Source organism: Pinus tabuliformis, chromosome 5_2 (genome assembly GCF_031772625.1).
Source record: "Pinus tabuliformis cultivar Carrire ecotype Pingquan chromosome 5_2, CPIR1, whole genome shotgun sequence".
In the NCBI taxonomy this organism is placed as follows: Eukaryota; Viridiplantae; Streptophyta; class Pinopsida; order Pinales; family Pinaceae; genus Pinus; species Pinus tabuliformis.
This window is the reverse complement of record NC_142306.1, coordinates 320,145,114-320,166,972: the sequence shown is the minus strand read 5'-3', so window position 1 is coordinate 320,166,972 and position 21,859 is coordinate 320,145,114.

Genomic DNA, 21,859 nt, shown 5'->3' with positions numbered 1-21,859 from the left:
TAACATTAATTAATATTAATACCTTTTAGAGTTATAAGAATTTCATTAAAGAAGATTATTAGGATTTTTAATCAAGACTAAAATCTACTTATAAATCATAAATAAAATCACTAAAATTATAAAAATTTCTAGGAACAAGCACTAATATAAAAATTAGTACTAATTAACAAAAAAACTATCATCAAAATCAAGCTAATTAATTTACTCTAGAGTAAGAACAAGAACAAAATAAAATTAATTATAAAATAAAATAAAAACAAATATAAAATAATTAATTAATTATAAATAAATAAAATCCTATTAAGAGGATTAATAGGATTTTTAATCAAGACTAAAATCTACTTATAAATCATAAGTAGAATCACTAAAATTATAAAAATTTCTAGGTACAAACACTAATATATAGAAATTAGTACTAATTAACATAAAAACTATCATTAAAATCAAGCTAATTAATTTACTCTAGAGTAAGAACAAAAACAAAATAAAATTAATTATAAAATAAAATAAAAACAAATATACAGTTGATTAATTATAAATAAAAATAAAAATAAATAAGAATCTTATTATATAATTAAGTATTAAAAATATTAATTTACATTTTAACTATAAAAATAAAATAAAAATTTTAGATTACTAATACTAAACAAATAATTAAATTAGTTTTCATTACTAATATTAGCATTAATACTGATTATCTCTCAATAATAGGAAATAATAAAAAATCTTATTATAGAATCATTTTATTTTTATAATTAAATTAAATCCAAATATTACAAAACAAATTATGATAAGGTCGGCTTCCAGTCCCTTTGCATCTCTTAACCCTATTTATTCAGTCCAATGAGATTTGTCTTACACAATTACTGATCTATCCTGATGATGAGCCATAGTGGATGGCTCGAAACGTCGATTCAAACAATCATGGATGCGAGAACTCCGGAAGAAAACTACACACAAAGCACTAATCACAGAAGCCTCAAAACAATAACTTGGCATACTGCTATTTTTCTTTTGCTTTCAAATAATTAGAGGTTTTAACTATTTTATGATTATCTTTTGTCTCTAAACTATATTCCTCCATTTCTCCATCACTTGGTAAAATTTTGGGCTTAACAACTACATCATTTGAGTCAAAAACTATTTCTAAAGGAATTAAGACTCTAGGAATTATATTGTTATTTAGTTGTATGATATCCTTCCCAAATTTTGCATTTAAGAAAATTTTAGGTTTAATATTTTCCTCCGTTGCTTCTTCATTATCTCTATCAATCGGGGCATCGATCAACCCTTCTGGTCTCTCTAGAACTCTCATGATTTGATGATCATCCTAAAAAACTTGCTAATGTTTGGTATTGTCTGAGATAGAAGGCCTGTGTCTCACATTAATTTCATATTTTATGTTTGGGTAAATGGGAATTCTAAAAGCGCTGGCAGCAGTGGCTAAATAATTTTTTATCCATTTTCTTGTGTAGAAATAAGAGAAATTTTATGCTCCATAAAGAAATTAACAAAAATGTCCCATACCTCATTGTGGTAAGCCCTCATCCTCGAATGTTTGGTCTGATATATTCCTTTGACCCAATTTACAGCCAATTCTAAATCTCCAAAAACCCAAACATTCTTTTCTTTTTGTTTTCTTAAAAAATTTAGCCCAATGACCAAAGATTCATATTCTGCAATATTATTAGTGCAGTCAAAATATAACTTGAAAGAATGTAGCTGACTAGTGAGGTCTGGTGGGATGATCCAAATTCCTACTCTAGAACCTTCTCTACAGGTAGAACCATCAAAATGTAAATTCCAAATACCTTCAGCTGAAACTGTTTGTACTTCTTCTTTATGAAAACCACCATGAATCTGTTCTAGTATTTTTGTATAAGCACAACATTCATTAAAGAAAATATGTGATCCAATCTCTGTATGCATTGCATAGAAAGGATGGTTATCCAACTAAATTTGGTTGCTGACCATATAATCCATCTGGACTTCTCGGTATAACCTCTTTGGTTGACCAAATAGTGGAATGGATGCATAAGTCATATCCATTTGTAGTATTCCTCCTAGCTACACTACCCATGATCAAGATAACAACATGCCAAATCTCGGTGGAATGTTTGCCACTACTATGTCCATCATCACACTTTTTGTAGGTATTTGTGCTAAGGTTACCACAAGATCCTTTATTAACCCTAAACATTTGACTTTTCTCGAATCAAATGAAAATAAGTCTTTATAGGGTCTAGTGATCTCAAGTCCCAAGTTGTCCATGACTGATTTAGGCATCAAATTGTGTGATGCTCCAGAATCCAACATGGCATTATGAAGGATCATATCATGAACATTTAGACTAACATAAAAAGGAGGGACATCATCATTCACACTAGTTACATGGGGACCAAAAACAAACTTAGGAGCATCATCATCCAGATTAAGAGAATCTTGTGAATTGATATTTATCTAATCATTTTTTGAACTTTTAATCATTGAAAAAGTTTGTTTCCTATACTATTAATTTTTCAATAGTTTAACAAAATGGATAGGAATTTTCAATTTACCAATTTCACTCTCCAAATTGAAGGATGTTTGTGTTTTTCTCCACTTCTTTGGCACCTTTCTTGGCTTCATCTACCCTTTTTGGAATGTCCTTTTTAGGCTCCTCGATATTTTAAGTATCTCCTTTCTTGGTTCAACTTGCTGTTCTCCTAATGCTGTTTTTTTTGTTGGAGATCTAATTGGGATAGTTTAGCCTTTGATGTTATATTGCTTTTGAAAATATGCTACTGCATTATTATACCATTGCAGGGAAACTTCTGAATCACACATCTGAAGATTGTCTTTCACTCCTAAAGACTCGACAAAATTATCATGCTCTTCCTTGGTAACAAACACTTGAGTTTCCTTATCATCAAAACAATTTATCTGCTGATTTGTTTCTTGAGTTGAATCTTCATCAACAAAACTTTTTGGAAAGGGAGGCCTAATAACCTATTGCTATTCATGAAATTTTTTTTCTCTTTGATGGTTTTGAGGGCCTTGAGGTCTTCTGAAATTTGGATTTCGCACCTAAGGTTGAGGTTCACTTCTAGAAGGGGCCAACTTGTCAACCAATTTATCCATCGTCTTTAACGTGACATCAAATTTAACATCCGATGAAGAAGATGGTTCCTATTTGAACACTAATATTCTTTTAGTCTTCATATTTACTTTATTAGCCAACATATTTTCTTCTACTCTTATAACATTGCTCTGCATCACCTCCAAGGTAGCAGGATTCCTCTCTCTAAGTTTATAAGCTAATTCGAAATCAAAACCATCAGGATAGTGCAATAGGGCTAAACCAGGGGGGGTTTATCTCAGTAGGGATCAAACTGTAAAACCTATTGAACCTTGCTGTGAATTATTGAACTATCTCCCCTGGGTTCTTTTCAGATTCTCATATTGGACTAATATTTACAAAGGATTTTTCTTCACTTCCCACATAGTGAGGAAGAGTTGTTCAAACTGTTGAAAATTAGCAATGCTTGTTGTTGGTAAATATTTGAACCATCTCTTAACATTCACTGATAGACTTTGTGAAAAAAGTCTAAGATTAACATCCTCATGATCTACCTCCTCTAGATCAATGAAATCATTCAGCTTGTCTACATGCTGCTGAGCTTCGAAGGGGTTCTGTGCCATCAAACTGAAGTAAGCATTGTCTGTAGTTTAAAGGAAGATCATGTAGAAGGGATGGGATATTGAGAGGGGCATATTTAGCAGCCATTTTTGTGTGATATGAGGTTGAACAGACAGTAGGGATTTGAAAAGCAGATGTCAATGGTAATGAAGTTGTTGTTGTGATAGTTGATGAGATAAGAGTATGAAATCCCACAAAAACCAAAGGACTAGTTGAGGCAGAGAATGATGGAATAAAAATGGAAAAGTTGGGGACCTAGATGCAACTATCTGAAGTTCATGAACTATATTTTCCAACTTTTGAAATTGAAACCAAATTTCTTGATCTTGTGGCAACAAATCTAATTCTTGACTAACAGAACTAGAAATAAAAGTTTCAAATCTGGTCTCATCAAATACAATATTTGAAAGATTTCTTTCATACTTAGATCTAAATAGAGTCTGTTCAAATTTGGTATCAAACTATATATCATCAACATATTCAACCTTTTTAGGTAATGAATATGACCTCTCTAAATGAACCATACTTGATTTTTCTGGAGATCTTCTTCTTCTTCTGAACAACCTCTCTGGACTAGACAAAATTTGTGGTGGATCTGGATTAGGGTTTCTCCATCTGTACACCCCTCTATGAGCAAAAAATTTGCTAATATGAATACCTTAATTTTCAAAGTGGAGTCGCTAGAGAAAAGTTTTTTACCCAAACTAATATTTTAGATCCCCATTTGCTCTTAGAAATCCGATTTTAAGAAATCAAGTCATTTGGGAGAATATATACTTTGTTCCCTGGAAACAACGGCAAAATGTTATTGATTAGAGAAAACCCTAGCTATAGGGGAAAAAATCTAAGGTAACCTTTAACCAATCTTTTAAATTGAAATCTAGCCCTTTCAATTTGAAGGGGGGTCCCTTCTATAACTCAGTCAGTTATGTACTTAATACAATGACTAGATCTGATTTGGATCATACGAAATTTGGTTTGGAAAGGAAAGGTAAAAATATTGGGCGTGGAGTCTCTGATACATAGACACTAGCTACAGGTTGTATAAACCACTCTAACAAAGGGAAGATAGATGCAAGTTTCTTAGACAAATCATTATCGAGATATGGAAGGAGACAACAGCAGTAAACATAAAAAACAGAGCAACCATATGATATACGCAATTGCTAAAAAAGACATAAGTAATATGAATAGCTTGAAACATAGCATTTGAAAAGAATTCAAATTCATAACATTTTATTCAAATACAGAAGATCTATGGATTCAAATTTTGACTAAGAAAGAGAAAAACACAGTAATAGACTGATTGGAAACCTTCAACACATGAATCTATGTAATTCTGCAATACTGCTTCCAACGAGTTCCATTAATATAAAAAATAATATACACGAGGTTTGTTTTTTAAAAAAATCCGGAACCCTTCATTCTACAGAGATTGTATTTATAGAAAAAATTACAACTCATAACAGGTTTCTCATATGCACTTAATTACAAATTTCTAAATATAAAAAGTATATATCAAATACATACATATAATATATAAACTTAAACATATCCGTATCCAAACTATAACAACGTGCTTAAACATTGGCTAGAAAAATGGGTCAAAAACGTTGACTGATATTCATCCTGATTTGCTGGAACTTATGCCTCGTTTTCTTGTTAAAAATACTATTTGTTATCCCACTCCTCTTTTCAGGCTTCCTGATCTGACAAAGCTAACAATTTCATTGATGTCCTTTATAAACTGGAAAATGATCAGGATCACTGACGAGCTTGTTGTTAGTTCTTTATAGATATAATTTCACAATATTGCGCTGACATTGAAAATTGTTGACATGCTAGTTATTAACCTTTAGTCAAAATTCCACCTCGATAGTTCGCGATCAAAACTATGCTGTGAAAAGTTAGCTAGCTGAGTGTGCTAGCTGCCTCCAGTAGGATATCAACATTATTTCTCCTTTTTCTCTTGGCCTTTTGGGCCTCTGTAGCAACCCCTTTCTTTGAGTGTTTGATTTTATTGGATCTTTTTGAGCTTGTGGACTCCTCCCAATTTATGATTAAGTATTTTTGAGGGGTTTTATCTACATCTATGACTTCTTTTTCCAAATCAAGATTCTACTTTAGTTTGATGTTCAGTCTCATCTTATTCCACGGTCTGGTATGTGTTCCTTTTCCACCTTTAAACATCTCTACTAAGGTGGGTTCCTTGTCAACTAGTGTCTTCTCTGCTTTGGGATCAATTATTTTTCCCTTGGCTTTATCTGTCTGCTTACTGACCTCAGTGTCTATAGGTAGTGGTATAGTGGGAGAAGGGGCATCCTTTATTTTCCTCAGCCTTTCACTTTTTTTGGTATACACCTTGGGAAATTCAGGAACTAAGGGATGAATTGGTTCTTCTTTTTGTTGGCTTCTTGTTTGCACATATGAGGTCCCCTGTTATAGGTTTTTGGGTTGCTTGAATTTATTTTTTCTCCCTTTCTTCCTACCCATTTTCAGTTTTATAGTTTGAGTTTCAAACCCTCCCAAAAACAGGAAATGTTACCAAGTCCTCCCAACCTTTCTCAAATGAATTTCAATTAGAAACTTATTCAAACTTTTATGATATATGAAATGGGTAGATGCATTTGGCCTTGACCTAACCCTAACAGGCATATGATTTCTAATAGGAAATAGGGAGTATTTATCCTTAACTGACCTACTATGTGAGATAGGAACTAGAAATGATAGAGGTTCACTCGATTGTAGCATCCTTCACATGTGAAATAGGATTGGGTAATCCGTAGAAGACAATGCCACTTGTCCTTCAACCAGGACCTCTGAACTCTTGAACGCCAATCCCTGTCTTTAAACGCGTCCCTAAGAAAGAATGACACATTGATGCTAGCTAAAGCATGGCTATTGAAGGTTCTTTCTCCATCAACAGGTAGGCCCATGACCTCTGTAATTAGCTCCTCGGTGATATGAAATGAAACTCCTCCAAAAAAACTTGTTGACCATCAAATCCCTCCACAAAAGCTTTGGAAACTCCGTCATGGTAGCTAGCACAATGAGAGAAAAACTGTTGCCAACTTGATTCCTAAAATTGTTGCCGAATTTTGGATAAACCTCAAGCAAATCAGGTTCTTTAGGTTTGTCTCTGTGTAATTTTCCACTTCTTCCCATAGTTCACACCTTAAAATTTTAACACTAGAACCAAGAGATGGATTTGATCCTTGGTCTTCAGGATTGTAACAATTTGTTTTTTCTTGGTGTAAACACATAACATTTAACCATCATCATACAAGTTTAACCATTCAAAATAAATAATTTTATTGTGCGGTAATGATTAAAACATATTATCAACTTACTTGGTGCTTACATAAAATTTCCCGTGTAATCATAACTTTTAACTGGATGTTACCTCTTGAATGTGGTGCAGAATATTCTCTACAAATCTCGCTCTGATACCATGCAGAAAATCTGACTGTAGGTTAACTCGATAATGAAATATATCAAAGCAGAATAATATAACCTACTTCTACTATCAATTTGTGGAAGCTTAAAGATCGAGCTGAACAATATAACCAGAAGAAGAAGAATCAATTCACAATACACATGAAAATACTTTGGGGAAAGCCTCAGCTAAAAACCCCACTCTTTGTATTATCATACAAGGTGGAAATACATAGGAATTATACAAAGCCTTAGCTCTCACAGCTAGACAGCTCTCAGTACAATCCTCATAGATGCTCACAGACAATCTTGGCTTCTCTCAAGCCTTTCTCTCTGCCCTCCAAGCTCTTATTTCCTTTTGCCGTTCCTCTGGGATGATCTTCTTCAACCAAGTGGAAAAACTTGATTTACCAAGTGGATGATCTCTTGATCTCACACACTGTCAAAACTGCGCTATCCTCAAGGAATGATTCCTTCTGCATGCACGAGTTTTCTTTATAGGAAAACATATGCAACTAATAGTACACTGTCCTTGACTTTAATCTCAACTGGGTATTTCTCAGAATAGACATGCATGAGTTTCTGATGAGGGAATCTTCAGTTCACTGGAGTACACTAGTTGAGTGCATGCATGCATCAACTGACTATTAACTCTCTATTAGTTCCTCAAACAGTTTGGAACTAATTTAAGTGGACTTAACTCAGTAAACTGAGTTAACTAATTACAAATCAAATATAACTCAATCTTATCTCCTTAATTTAAGGCTAATCTCCTTAATTTAAGGGATAACTCTTGCATGACTTCAAAAAGACTTCTAACTTGAATTTCTCCAACTAATTAAGTCCCGCCAATTATATGGCTTTGGTGAGAAGGTGAGAAAGTGACAAACCAGGGAAGGTTGGATGCAATGCCGATTGAGCCAGCCAGCCTGAGAAAAAGCCATTGTAAGCAAGCCATAAAATGAGAATATAACTTAATTAATTACTTTCAAGTAGCTGTTAAGACTAAATTCAATTTTAATTCAAGGACAAATTAAATTGGAATATTCTTGTTGCCACATTTCAACACTCCCTCTCAACAAGAAAGGGATTATCTACCACCCTGACCCTGTCTCTATGGAACTCGAATTTACACTTTGACAATGCCTTTGTCAAAATGTCAACATCTTGCCCCTCTGTCAAAATATACTGCAACAACATGATCCTCCTCACTACACAGTCTCTGATATGATGATACCAGATGTCGATGTGCTTGGACCTATCATGAAATACTAGATTCTCAGAGAGTTTGATACAACTTTGATGATTGCAATAGATCACAGTTGGATCCATCCTCTGATGAAACAAACCGACTAGGATTTTCTGCATCCAGATGGCCTCACATGCTGCCTGACTTGCAGCCATGTATTCTGCCTTTGCCGAGCTGAGTGCAACCGACCTCTGTTTCCTGCTGTACCAAGAAACTGTCACTGACCCAAGGTTGAAAATCCCTCCTGATGTGCTCTTTCAATCTGATGGACTCCTTGCCCAATCTGCATCGGTGAAGCCCTGTAGCTTCACTCCCTCTGTCCATCTGTACCATAATCCATACTGGGATGTGGCTCTGAGGTATCTCAATACATGTTTTTCCGCCTTCCAAAACATCTTGGTAGGGTGAACCATCGCTTGACTCAGTTGGTTCACCGCATAGCACAAATCTAGTTGTGTGTTCAATAAGTACATCAATGAATCCACAAGCTGCCTATACACAGTAGCCTCCACTACTTCTCCTGAAGTAGCATCCTCCCTCCTCTAGTTACTTGCTAGAGGAGTCTGCATAGGCTTGCACTTCTCCATGTGGAATCTCCTGAGTATCTCGTTGGCATACTTGCCCTGAGACACAAACAACTCCCCATCCCTCTGCCACACTTCCATGCCAAGGAAGTAATGCTTGAGACCCATGTCTTTCATCTCGAATTCTCTTGCAAGGTCCTCCTTGCAAGACACGATCAACTGATCATCACCAGTTAATATGAGATCATCAACATAAAGTACGATGATCAACAACTTACCTTTCACCATGATGCTGTACAGGTTCACATCTGCTTCACTCTTTATGAAGCCCAACTCGGTGAAGTAGTTGTCTATTTTGGTGTACCAAGCACGAGGTGCTTGCTTCAGCCCGTACAACACTCTCTTGAGTTAGCACACATGCGACTCATGATCGAAGGTCTCAAAAACTTTCGACTGCTCTATGTACACCTCTTCCTCAATTTCGCCATTGAGGAATGCATCTTTCACATCCATCTGATGGATCTTCCAACCCATTTGTGCTAATAGTGCCAACATAGATCTGATGGATCTTCCAACCCATTTGTGCTAATAGTGCCAACATAGATCTGATGGATGAGTACCTTGCAATAGGAGCAAAAGTCTCATCATAGTCAATCCCCTCGACTTGTGAAAAGCCACGGGCAACAAATATTGCCTTATGCTTCTCCACACTACCATTAGCAGCTTTATTTACCTTGTAAAGCCAATGGGAACTCACAAATGACTTGTTCTTCGGTCTTGGAACCACGTCCGAAACACTGTTACGAACTATGGAGTCATACTCCTCCACCATAACATCAACCCAATTCGGCTACTGCATTGCTTCCTCAAAGGAATATGGCTCGGTCTCAACACATTCCTGAGCAAGGGCCATGTATCTAGTGTACCTCTTAGGTGACCTCCTCTGTCTGCGCTGAGAAAGTGGTGCTCCCACATTCTCCCTCACATCCTCCAACAATCTGTTAGCTTCTCTTGTGTGCTTCCATCCATCTCTGGAAGACTCTGCTTGAGTGGATGTCTCCACTTCTGGAACCTCTGCATGCGGATGCTCCGCATCAGTCTGAGGCTCCTCCTCAGGAACCAACAGTCCCTCCACAACCTATAGTTGGAGCTCCCTCTCAAGGGAAACTCGCATGGCCTTCTGCTCATCAAACTTGAGATCTCTGCGAATCATTGTCCTCCAACTGGTAGTCAAGTACACTCGATAGTTGTGAGGTGTATCACTGTACCCCACAAGTATCCCCAACTCTGCTGTCGGCTCAAGCTTCTTCCATGCATCCTTTGTCCCACGGAAATATACCAATGAGCAAAAGATCTTGAAGTGACCCACATCTAGTCTCTTACCAGAGAAAGCTTCCTCTAGTGTCTTCATCCCAAGTATGCGATGTGGGCTTCGATTATGCAAATAGACCATTGTGTTGCATGCCTCAACCCACAAGTGAAGTGGTAGGCCTTGGTCATGTAGCATTGCCCATGCTGCCCCTACAATAGTTATGTTCTTCCTCTCAGCCACCCCATTCTGCTGTGGGTTATAAGATACTGTCAACTCTCATTTAATTCCTTCCGCTGCATAGAAGTCCTTAAACTCTTGAGAGACATATTCTCCACCGTTGTCACTTCTCAAGGCCTTGATCTTCTTCCCTGACTCTTTCTCGACCAAAGCTTTGAACTCACAAAACTTTGTGAAATTTTGGTCCTTCTTTTGCATGAAATAAATCCAACATTTATGAGAATATTCATCAATGAAAATAAAAAAATACCTTTGCTTCGCTGTGGATGCCGTCGAGAATGGTCCACACATATCAGTATGAATTCATGCTAAGATAGCCTTCGCTCGACTATCTCGTTCATGAAAGGAAGACTTGGTGTACTTTCCCAAGGTACAACATTTGCATGTGTCAACTTGCTCAAGTTTACCTTTGGGAAGTCTTGTAGATATCTGCTGCATTATCTTCAAAGCCCCATGATGCAAATGGTCCAATCGCCTGTGCCACAACTTGCCAATGTCTTGGCTTTGCACCTATTCTACTTTTGTACTCATTGCTACATAATCATATACCTCTAATTTATAGAGATTCTTCACCCGAATCTCTATCCTCTTGGTTTGACCCATGGCTATGTGTCTTAGGAACACCTTTCCTTTATTGAAGGCAACATTGTAGCCTTTGTCCTCCAACATCGCTACCGATACCAAGTTCTTCTTCAGTCCAGGCACATACATCACATCTATCAAGGTGAGAGGAGCTCCATGCTCTCTCTGAAAAGCAACCATGCCCACTCCTGAAACACTATACCTTCCGTCGTCACCCATCTCTATGCGCATCTTGAGGTCTTTCTCCTCCAAGGCACTGAATAGACTTTTATCACCGGTCATGTGGAATGAGGCTCCACTGTCAATATACCAGACACAGCCCATCAATGATGACACCATGCATGTGATGAGGGTAAAGTCCACATCGAATTGAGAGGCTAATGCCTCACCTTCTGATCCTTCTGAGGATCCCTTCTTGGACTTCTTCGATGGGCAATTAGTCGCATAATGTCCCATCTCAATTGAAGTATGATATGAATTAGATTTACACCTGCAACCCCGAAATTCAGACTTTGAATTCTCTTGTCAATATACTATTCACAACTCTGATAAACTTGGCTTCGATACCATGCAGAAAATTCTCTACAAATCTCGCTTTGATACCATGTAGAAAATCTGACTGTAGGTTAACCCGATAATGCAATATAAATCAAAGTAGAATACTATAACCTACTTCTACTATCAATTTGTGGAAGCTTAAAGATCGAGCTAAAAAATATAACCAAAAGAAGAAGAATCAATGCACAATACACATGAAAATACTTTGGGGAAAGCCTCAGCTAAAAACCCCACTATCTTTATTATCATACAAGGTGGAAATGCATAGGAATTATACAAATCCTTAACTCTCACAACTAGCTAGATCTTAGTACAATCCTCACAGATGCTCATAGGAAATCTTGGCTTCTCTCAAGCCTTCCTCTCTTCCCTCCAAGCTCCTATTTCCTTGCGCTGTTCCTCTGGGATGATCTCCTTAAACCAAGTGGAAAAACTCGATTTACCAAGTGGATGATCTCTTGATCTCACACACTGTTAGAACTGCGCAATCCTCAAGGTATGATTCCTTCTATATGCATGAGTTTTCTTTATAGGAAAACACATGCAACTGATAGTACATTGTCCTTGACTTTAATCTCAAATGGGTCTTTCTCAGAATAGACATGCATGAGTTTCTGATGAGGGAATCTTCAGTTAATTAGAGTACACTAGTTGAGTGCATACATGCATCAACTGATTGTTAACTCTCTAGTAGTTCCTCAAACAGTTTGGAACTAATTTAAGTGGACTTAACTCAGTAAACTGAGTTAACTAATTACAACTCAAATATAACTCAATCTTATCTCCTTAATTTAAGGCTAATCTCCTTCATTTAAGGGATAACTCTTGCATGACTTCAAAAAGACTTCTAACTTGAATTTCTTCAACTAATTAAGTCAAAATAACTTAATTAATTATTTTCAAGTAGCTTTTAAGACTAAATTCAATTTTAATTCAAGGACAAATTAAACTGGAATATTCTTGTTGCCACATTTCAACACGGTGGAACTGAAACCAATCATGTCACATCAACATCTGACTCATCAGTGCTTGCTTGACAATTTTTTACTCATTTCCTAACGTGTGCTCCATCAACACATTATTTGGACATAAGATAAAAATTTGAATTTCTCACTTTGGCGTTGATATTCTAGCTGTCAGAGTTTAATTGGATTGCCTTTAGAAAGTTTTTCTACTTCTTAATTATCAGCGCATTTTTATTTTCAAATATTACAATGACACTTATACTCTACCTATTAGCGTTTTAACCCTGTTTATTACAAATCAACGATGAAACTGAAACTGCCAGCGCTTTTAAAACTACCAACTAAATTGTGATAACGATATCTTTCTCATGATCCCGTGCCCCTTGATTTGCTTAATTAGTCCCTTTAAAACTCTTCTGCTTTTCAGTTTTCCAACTCATCCAACAATCAAGCACAGGGTAGTCACATTTCGCAGGTAGAGGAGCACGAGGGTGAAGATTATTTTGATCTTTTTTCTCTTTTTGAAAGTCCTCTATGTGAAGGTGGTGTTTCCCCATTCTTGGTTGATTTTCAATTTAGTAATCTTGGTAGTCAATCAAATGAAATCAATGTTCCTAATCAATCTGAAGTCTTGGGAACCATCATTCTGATAATGATGTTTCCATCAATGTATATGCCAGTGAATGTCGAAGTGCATCTACTAATATTTTGGCTTCTCAAGAAGACTTTGATTTGAAAGATCTAGAATCTCATTTGGTCAAAGAAGGTTGTCTGATGGAAATTTATTCTTCAATTCACCATCCTTTTTTCCCTATTGTTTGCAATACATTCATTTGTGAAGAAGATACTCCATGCTATTCAAGTTCATCATATAATGAGCTGGATTTTGAATTGACATAAGGTAGTGAGGTTATCCATGATGAAGAAGAGGGTAAGGAAATCATCAAGTATCCATTCCATTCCTTATCATTTCTAGCTTTGCATGAAGAAAATTGTTTAGTTGGGTTACTCATGAGATTTATCCAATCCATCCATCGTTAGATGTTCAATTAGAATAATCTTATCCTTTGGGTAATGTGTTTTTTAAAGTTACAAAGTCTGATCAAATCAATGATGTGGATGGTTATTATCTTGATAATAATGATCTAGTTGCAATTATTGGTAGTAGCTTCCCACACACCATGTATGATATGATTCAATTTTTGGAATCCAATTCTAAAATCCTTGAAAGTTTTGGGACTTGTTAGGAAATCGAGGTAGTTCAACTTCCATTGATGGCTATCTCAGGTTCTTGCAACTCTGGTAAGGTCCGCAAACTAAGTTAGATCTGGATGTTTTCACAAAATTCTTTCCTTTGCATGGTTTCACCAAATGCAAATTTCTTCTTGAAAGACTTTAGGTATTTTGGATACAGTTCTTTCAAGACTCAGTTTTTTATTAGATTGAAAATTCTGTTCCAGCTGACTTATCTTGAAGAAAATCCCTTGAATCTAACTTGGGTTTGGAGTGTATACCTTCCATGAATGGATAAAGCTATGAAGATGATCGCTTCCAAGATTATCATTTGCTGAAAGATGTGTACCTATCAGATTCTTTTGAAAATGATGAGCTCCTACTCTTTCTCGTGAATGTTATAATGGTAATCGTTTTCTTTAGTTTTAGTGAATTCTTGAGCTATATGGTGAATCAAGTTCCTCCTTTTCACCCATTCCATCTTGACTGGTTTTTCATATTTTCTATACTGACATTCCTTTTCAATTCTCTCAACGATTGTAACCATTTACAAGGAAATGGTCCCTCACATTTAACACAGGAGGAAAGATGATTCTATTGTCCAAAGAATTTGTGAAGATGTTCAAATTGATCTATCTCTATTATCCACTAACCGAGAGTATTATGTTTTAATCAATACATATGATCATAATGTCGGTTCTAGTAACCGTCATTCAACTAATCATTTTCCACCAGTGTATCTAATGATTTTTTTTTTGCATCAATTGATATTTATGGTTTATCATCTCATTACTAAGATACTCTTCAAGAAGTTGAGGCACTTCATCCTTCACTGATGGTTATGTTAGGTCCTCACTCTTTTGACAAGCCTTTTGAATACCATCAAATTCATTTTTCCTTACAAAGTTCTCATCCTGATTCCATGCCTTTAATTGAAAATTCATCTTTTCAAAGATTTTAGGGTTTTCAAGAGAATGCTTTTGAATTTCATGATCTAATCTATGATTTTTTGGAAGCATCTTACTTAGCAAGCCCTTATGCTAATAACAAGCTTCGATCTTTCCTGGTGTTTGCTAAGCAGAACAGTACAGATGCAGGTACATTCACAAGAAATTTTTGAGATTTGTTTTGTTTTCCTTATAATTAAAAAGGTAAGATGGCAAGTTGGTTAAAATTAGTTATCATGACACATATTTATGCTTCTAGCAAAGACCTGCTGTCTTTTGTGCAAGGTATCAAAGTTTTTATCTTTTATGTTTTACATTATGTTATATCAGTTTTAATCGCTCTTATCTTTGTGATTGTAGGTCGGGAGAAGTTACGTTGGTTACATTAGAAATTTCATTATACTTAGCCTTGACCTTTTAGCCAATTAGGTTAGGAGTAGGTCTAGTTGCATGTTAGTTTCCCTTGTTCACTCATCCTACATTTTCTCTCCATCTAGTCTCTGCATTTGTTTTGTTTTCTCATTTCTGTCTCGCATGTTGCTTTCAAGTTCGCTCTCCATTTGCTTGCATTTTGATCTTGTTTCGTTGTTTTATTGTATCTTTTCTTCCATGTTTGGTTTAATAATACGTTGTATGAAAGATGCTCCTTTTGGCTCAAAATTTTGATGTGGAAAAAATTAAAAAGGAAATTGTGGCGATGAACAATGTTTGGCTTATCTGTTATCCTCTTCTTTATTTTGGGTTTATATATGTTTAAAGTCAATGAGGTCCAAATGAAAAAAATGATCTATTCGAGATGGAAATCCCTTGGTAAGCCTTTGGTAAAACTACAAAGACTGTATCTTTATTAGGATCTTCATTCTGACTCATCATTGTACTGAATGGTGTTTTGACCCATTGACTCAACTCAGTAAAGCAGGGAAAACATAAAACTTTAAACGAGCATATTAACTTTAGTTATATTTCAAATCCCTTAAAAAAGAAAAAAAACTCTCCTTCTCTTCATAAGTCATGATCCCTCTTCCACCCATGTTAAAAATGTCCAATAAATGCTTCAAGCATACCTTTAAGAAAATTAAATAAAGGGTGAAGAAGAGAAAGGCTTCCTATGCAAAGAGGTTGAATAAGCAACTTCACTGGGGTACTGAACAGGCCTATTGGTAGGGAAGCGATTCTTGTGTTTCCTTGAGGTGACTCCTCCAGGGTAATGAACAAGCTCATCGAAAATAGAGAAACATTGGGCAATGTGCTTAAAAAACTCAATATACTTATTATCCTTCTCCCCTATTGAAATACTTGAGGTACAACTAGTATTATGTTGATGTGTTTCAAGCTAAGTAAGGAATAAAAGAGGCTATATCTTTAACTGGGATAAGTGGCAAAGCCATAATAACCTATATAGCGAATCAATACTTCCTGATAGACTGAGACCTTGCACTTAAAGGTGGAACCTGAACAGAGAAGCTAGAGTTCTACTAGTGTGTCACCAAGTGTTGATGTTGCGATTAGCACCCTCCAAAATTTTGCCTACACTATAATTTTGGAGCCTGCTGAGGTTCTAATGATATGTCATCCATGGTCACTTCATTTTCGATTGATTTTTTGCGAAGTATTTGAGTATTCTTCTCGAATTCTAAGTGTCAAGTCACTTGCTCACACATGCCCAATTATTTGTGAATTCACAAGCACACTTCTTTTATGCAAGCTTGAAAAATCAAACACAATCCATCAAGATAGTTTCAATGTAATATTCATCCCATGTTGATAGTCAGTGTGTGCTTCCATTGGCAGTCTCCCTCACTTTGGTTGCATTTTTACTCCTATTTCGATAAGTTATCCCAACTATCGATTTTTCACACCTTTGTTTTCACAAGTGTTGCTTTCATACCCATGATTGTTGTTTTTGCTTACTTTCCCTTTAATAAGTGTCATTTTCATGTTATATTTTCTCTGACATGTGTCTCTTTCAACATCGTTCACATTTTGCAAGTGTCGTCTTCACGTTTTCTTACTATTGTAGGTATCACCTTTTGTTGCTTTCACTCTTTCATGTGCCACACCTTCGCGCATCGCTAGAGTTAGTTTTGAAACACTATTTTGCATTAGATGGTCTTACATATCATTAGAATATTTTCTAAATGCATTCATATAGCTTAGCACACCTTTTGATCACAATCAACACTTTTGTCATAACTTGTGTTCTAAGTTTCGTAATGTGTCATTTTAATTGCCACACTTAGAAATAAGTGTCCCTTTGCTGTCATTTCAAGGTGTGATTCCTATCCATGATTCTTGTGTGTCCTTAGGGTCTGTATTGCTGGATTTAATGTGTGTTATCTAAGTTTGAGCTGTGTTCAGATGAATTTCCCTCTCTTACTCTATTGATCCCACTCTTAGCCATTTTGGAGCTCATCTTGGTCCTCTTGCCCAGTGAAAATTGTGAAGGAATTAACCTTCTTATTAGGTGATGAGATCAACCTATTCATGAGCCTCAATGATGTAACATTTCTTGCTAATATTTGTACATTAATTTCTTCTCAATATCCCCCCAAAATTACTACACATTAAGGACCTTCCAAGGGCAGTTACTTAAATCTTGGTGTTCATATTGACTCACTACATTGGGTTTTGATCACCTATGCCTTGCATGGAACTTAAATCACTCCTAGATGATAAAAATGACCCATTACACCCTCTTGCAGAAGCCAACCATGCAACACAAACGTACTCTTATCCTCATTGTGCCATGAAAACGCTCTTAGGCAAAGGGACTTGCTTTCAAAAGCTTCCCCAAGTGAAAAGTGCATTCCAGGTGAACAAGAACCAACTGTTGGGTCAAACTATGGTAGGCTAGAAGGAAAATCACATTCTAAATCAATGGTGACCTCTTTTTCAATCAAATTTGGTTGGCACTTAAGCTTCATCCTCCTCCTAGCACATGGCGCACAAACAAGGCTCAATATTACTTCCTTTGATCATTGTTCTCTCTCTCTTTGCTCAATGCTTGTCCCAAAAAGTGTCCCTAAACACATGGCACAATCTCAAGAGATAATGGACCCTTGTTGAGAAAAACTACAATTTTCCTTAAGGCCTCCTCTTTCCTTCAGTGCATAATGCAGTCTTAAGCCTCAAGCCTTCACCCTTGTTCCCTGTTCTTCCCCTCTGTGCCAAACACTTGTCAATGATCTCCCTCTTAGTGCATGACATAGTAAAAAGGCTCAAGGAGGCCCTCTCTCATCCTTTGATGAGTCAAACTATACTTTCCAAGTCTTCCTCTCTTTCCTTCTCGGCGCATGACACAATATTAAGCAACAAGCTCACCTCCTTGTTCCTTGAGCTTCCCCACTGCGCTGGACCAAGGAGAGCCCATATGAGCCCATATTTAAAACACATAGCTTAATTGGAGCCTTCCTAGGCCATTGATGATTTCAATTATGATTTATTTATCAAGCCTCCTTCCTCTAACCCTTCTACACGCTTATCATAAGCAACTCATTCCATGAGCTAGGTAGTGATAAAATTGATGATTTTAAGACTATCATTTTCTTGACATGAATGAGATTCATTAGCAAGAGTACCTTCTCAGCATGATAGGGTGATGCTAAAATAAGAAAATAATGAGAAAACAAAAAGAAGCACTTTCAAAGAAGAAGCATAAAAGAGAATTTCACAAAGACATGAGGTAGATTTGAACCATGAAAAAAAGAAGACATTTCATGGTGACTCGAAAGACTCCAATACATATACAAGACCCTTTTGAGGGTGAGGATGAGAAAAAAAGTGAATCTTTTCATGAGGATGAAGAATAGATCATATCTACCATCAATAATGCAAGACAAACCAACAAAGGGAGCAACTTGAAATCACCACCTCATCATGAGCTTCATGTCATCTTTGTCAAGTTGTAACTTGTAAAAATGTAATCTCTATATCAAATGTGTTCATGTGTCATGCCACATCATCATGTGGAATGTAATGATGTACTCTCAATAAAAGGACAAAATATAATGTGTAGAAGTCCAAAAGTCATATGTGGAATATGAAAAGTTACATAGTCATATGGACAAAAGAGTCTTTTGGAGAAGTTAAAGAGTCATTAAGAGAAGTATTGAAGTCATTTGGAAGTTCAAGAGTTGTTTAGGAGTCCAAAGGACACGTTAGAAGTCCAAGATTCATGAGGGTAACTCAAGATTTAGGGGGATATTAAAGATCATTACTCTTATTATAAATAATCCCTCATAACAAAAGCAAAGGTATTTTGGGAGCCTTTGGCTTTGGAGATCTAGGCTTGGCTTCTCTAACTTGGAATAGGAGAGAAAAATATTATTTGGAGAAGAAAGAAGTGACTTAAGGTTCAACTACTGGAAATAGTGCCTCACCATTGTAATTGTGTACTTGGATCTTTCACCTAATATTGAAGCTCATTGAGCCAACATACTTTCACGCATGTATCACAGATGTTTTGAGACTATTGTTTGGATGTTTGCGTTATATGTTATATTCGTATGTACAAAGGAAATAAAACTCCTTCATTGGCTTTGATAGTTATCTTATTGAATGTATGTTGTATTTGATTTAATGATCATTATGTCTATGTGAACTATTTCACTAGATTACTAACGAATATTTTCATGCTCTCATGTGTCTCTCTCAGGTTACTATTATTACTTCCTTCTAGAGACTCACTATTTTCCCCCGCTCGCAAAAGTCTCATATTACACATTGCAATTGGTGTTCTACAATGTCAACTTACTTTTTTATTCAAGGGTTATGTATATGATCTCTTACAATATCTGTTGAAGCCAAGGTGAACCTTTGTATTATGGTGGTCAGGTTGATACTCCGGATGGGGCTCCTACTCCAAATGGTGTGAGTTCTAATTGGGACTTCACATTAGGGAGACCGCCTGTATGTTGGCGGTATCAAGAACCGTCAACATGTACCTTCCTGTAACACCCTCCTCCCACATCTATCCAAGTAACCAGCCAACCAGGGTAAACATGTGATGAAGAGTTACCATGATATGTTTCAACTCACTATGTAACAATTAAGGACGTGGAACTGACAAAACACAGACAACTTAACCTTCTACACATGCAACAAAACCCCTAGGAGCCATACAACCCATCCAGGTGACCAACCCTTGAGACAAATTGACTTTTTGATGCAATAAATCCTCTGTTGTTCCCTTGACATGGGAATGCACGCGAGTGGGACCCTCTAGTCGCTCCCACAACAAGGCATGTGTGCGACTTGGGAATTTTCCAAGTAGTTCTGTGTAAGCGACTCCAGATTCTGTGCCACTTTTTCAGGGCCAAAACTTAGGCCACTACCCTGGACTCTATGAAACTTCAAGAAATGAAAAGTATCATTGAAACAATGATACATATGCAAATACTTGAACAATGACTTGACTGGACCCCTACTAGCCATGACAAACATTTCATCAAACATGTCACAAATATGCATCCTACAGGCTTAAACAATAGATCTGAGCATATGAGTCTCAATCTTATCTGAGAATCACTAAGAATCGTTGCTGCCTCATCACAATAACTGCATCACCATCTATTAAGCCACATATTCATTTTACATTCACTGATTAACCAAAACATGATGAGAGCCATACATTTTCATTGTCATAAAAGTCATTCATAACCAACATATAACCAATAGAAATATCAAGAATATAACAACCATAAAAACCACATATAAACAAGTATATTTACCCATAAAATACCAAGGAGAAAGAGATATTTTATTGATGATTGCATAAGCTGACCAAGTATGGAATTCCATGAAACACCCAACCATATACTAAGCTGAACCAAATCTCTCTTTCAACCAGCCACCTCTATTCCATATTCCAAGCATCATTGTGGGATCTCATGGAAAAAATCCAACAAAAGAAAACTAGGGCTTGCAGAGGCCAAACCACCTCAACCCTCAACTAGTGATTCCACCTCACAATTAGACATCACTAACCATTACCAGATTGGTCTCTACCCAAGCTATCTAGGTCTCTAGAGCATTTGTTCCAACCAGGGCTTCTAGAGCATTTGTCCAACCAGGGCTTGCAGGACTAGTAACTCAAACCAACAAGGGCTTCTAGTGTGTTTATCCAACCAAGGCTTCCAGGACTAGTAACTCAACCTAAGCTGTTATAGGGATTCTGTTAGGCCCCTATACTACTAGTGTAACCCCTTATTGTTATTAGTACAACCCCCTTATTATATTGTTGTACCCATGTAGTCCTCATATTGTTATTATTGTGCCCCATAGAAGCCCGCTATTGTTATTATTATGCCCTTACATTATTATTGTTATGTCGGCTCTGATTATATTATGACCCCTTAGACTCCTATATATAGAAAGGAGGTCTTGTCATTTGTATCATTTAAGAATTGTTCATTTGTGTAATGTAAAGGAGGTTTCCCCCTTGAAGAGGCTTATTTATAAGGCATTGATCTATCTTTTCTATCTTTCTGTGAGCTGGTTTCATAACATTCGGTATTAGAGCTTTGGATTCTAGGGTTTGGCTGCTCCAAACAGGTCATCATGGAATTTCCACTATAACTCTTTCGCTAAGAAGTTTAAGAAGCTAAAACAAAAACCCATTTGAGAAGAAATCGTTCTGACCTCAGCTCCAAATTTTAGATCCTGTCTCGTTACAGTTTCAAAGATATAGTCCGAGGAAGTTAGGGTTTTTACAGACCCCCAAATTACATTCCAAACAGGTCACCTTGGGAAAATCATCATAATTGTCTCTCTGAGCATCAGATTGAAATTTCATAAGAAGTTACAGAAAGAGGATGGATTGTATTTTATTTTGTATATTTTTCAGATCCAAAGGTCAAAACAGTGACACCTAGCACTTCATACAAATTCGCTCTTCCAAAAATGTATATAATCAGGTCATCTTGGAAGATTGTGGATAACTCTTTCTTGGAGAATCCAATTTTGATAAGACTGGTGGAATTGGAAAGAGGACATAGAGGGCTACTTTAGGTTGAAATTTCAGAACTGGAAGAGCCAAAATTACAAATTTATAGTCGTTTCAAGATCGAGCTCCTAAAATCAAGAAAAGGCGATATGAGGAAGTTTGATGGCAAGGATCCGGTAAATTGGATACAACAGA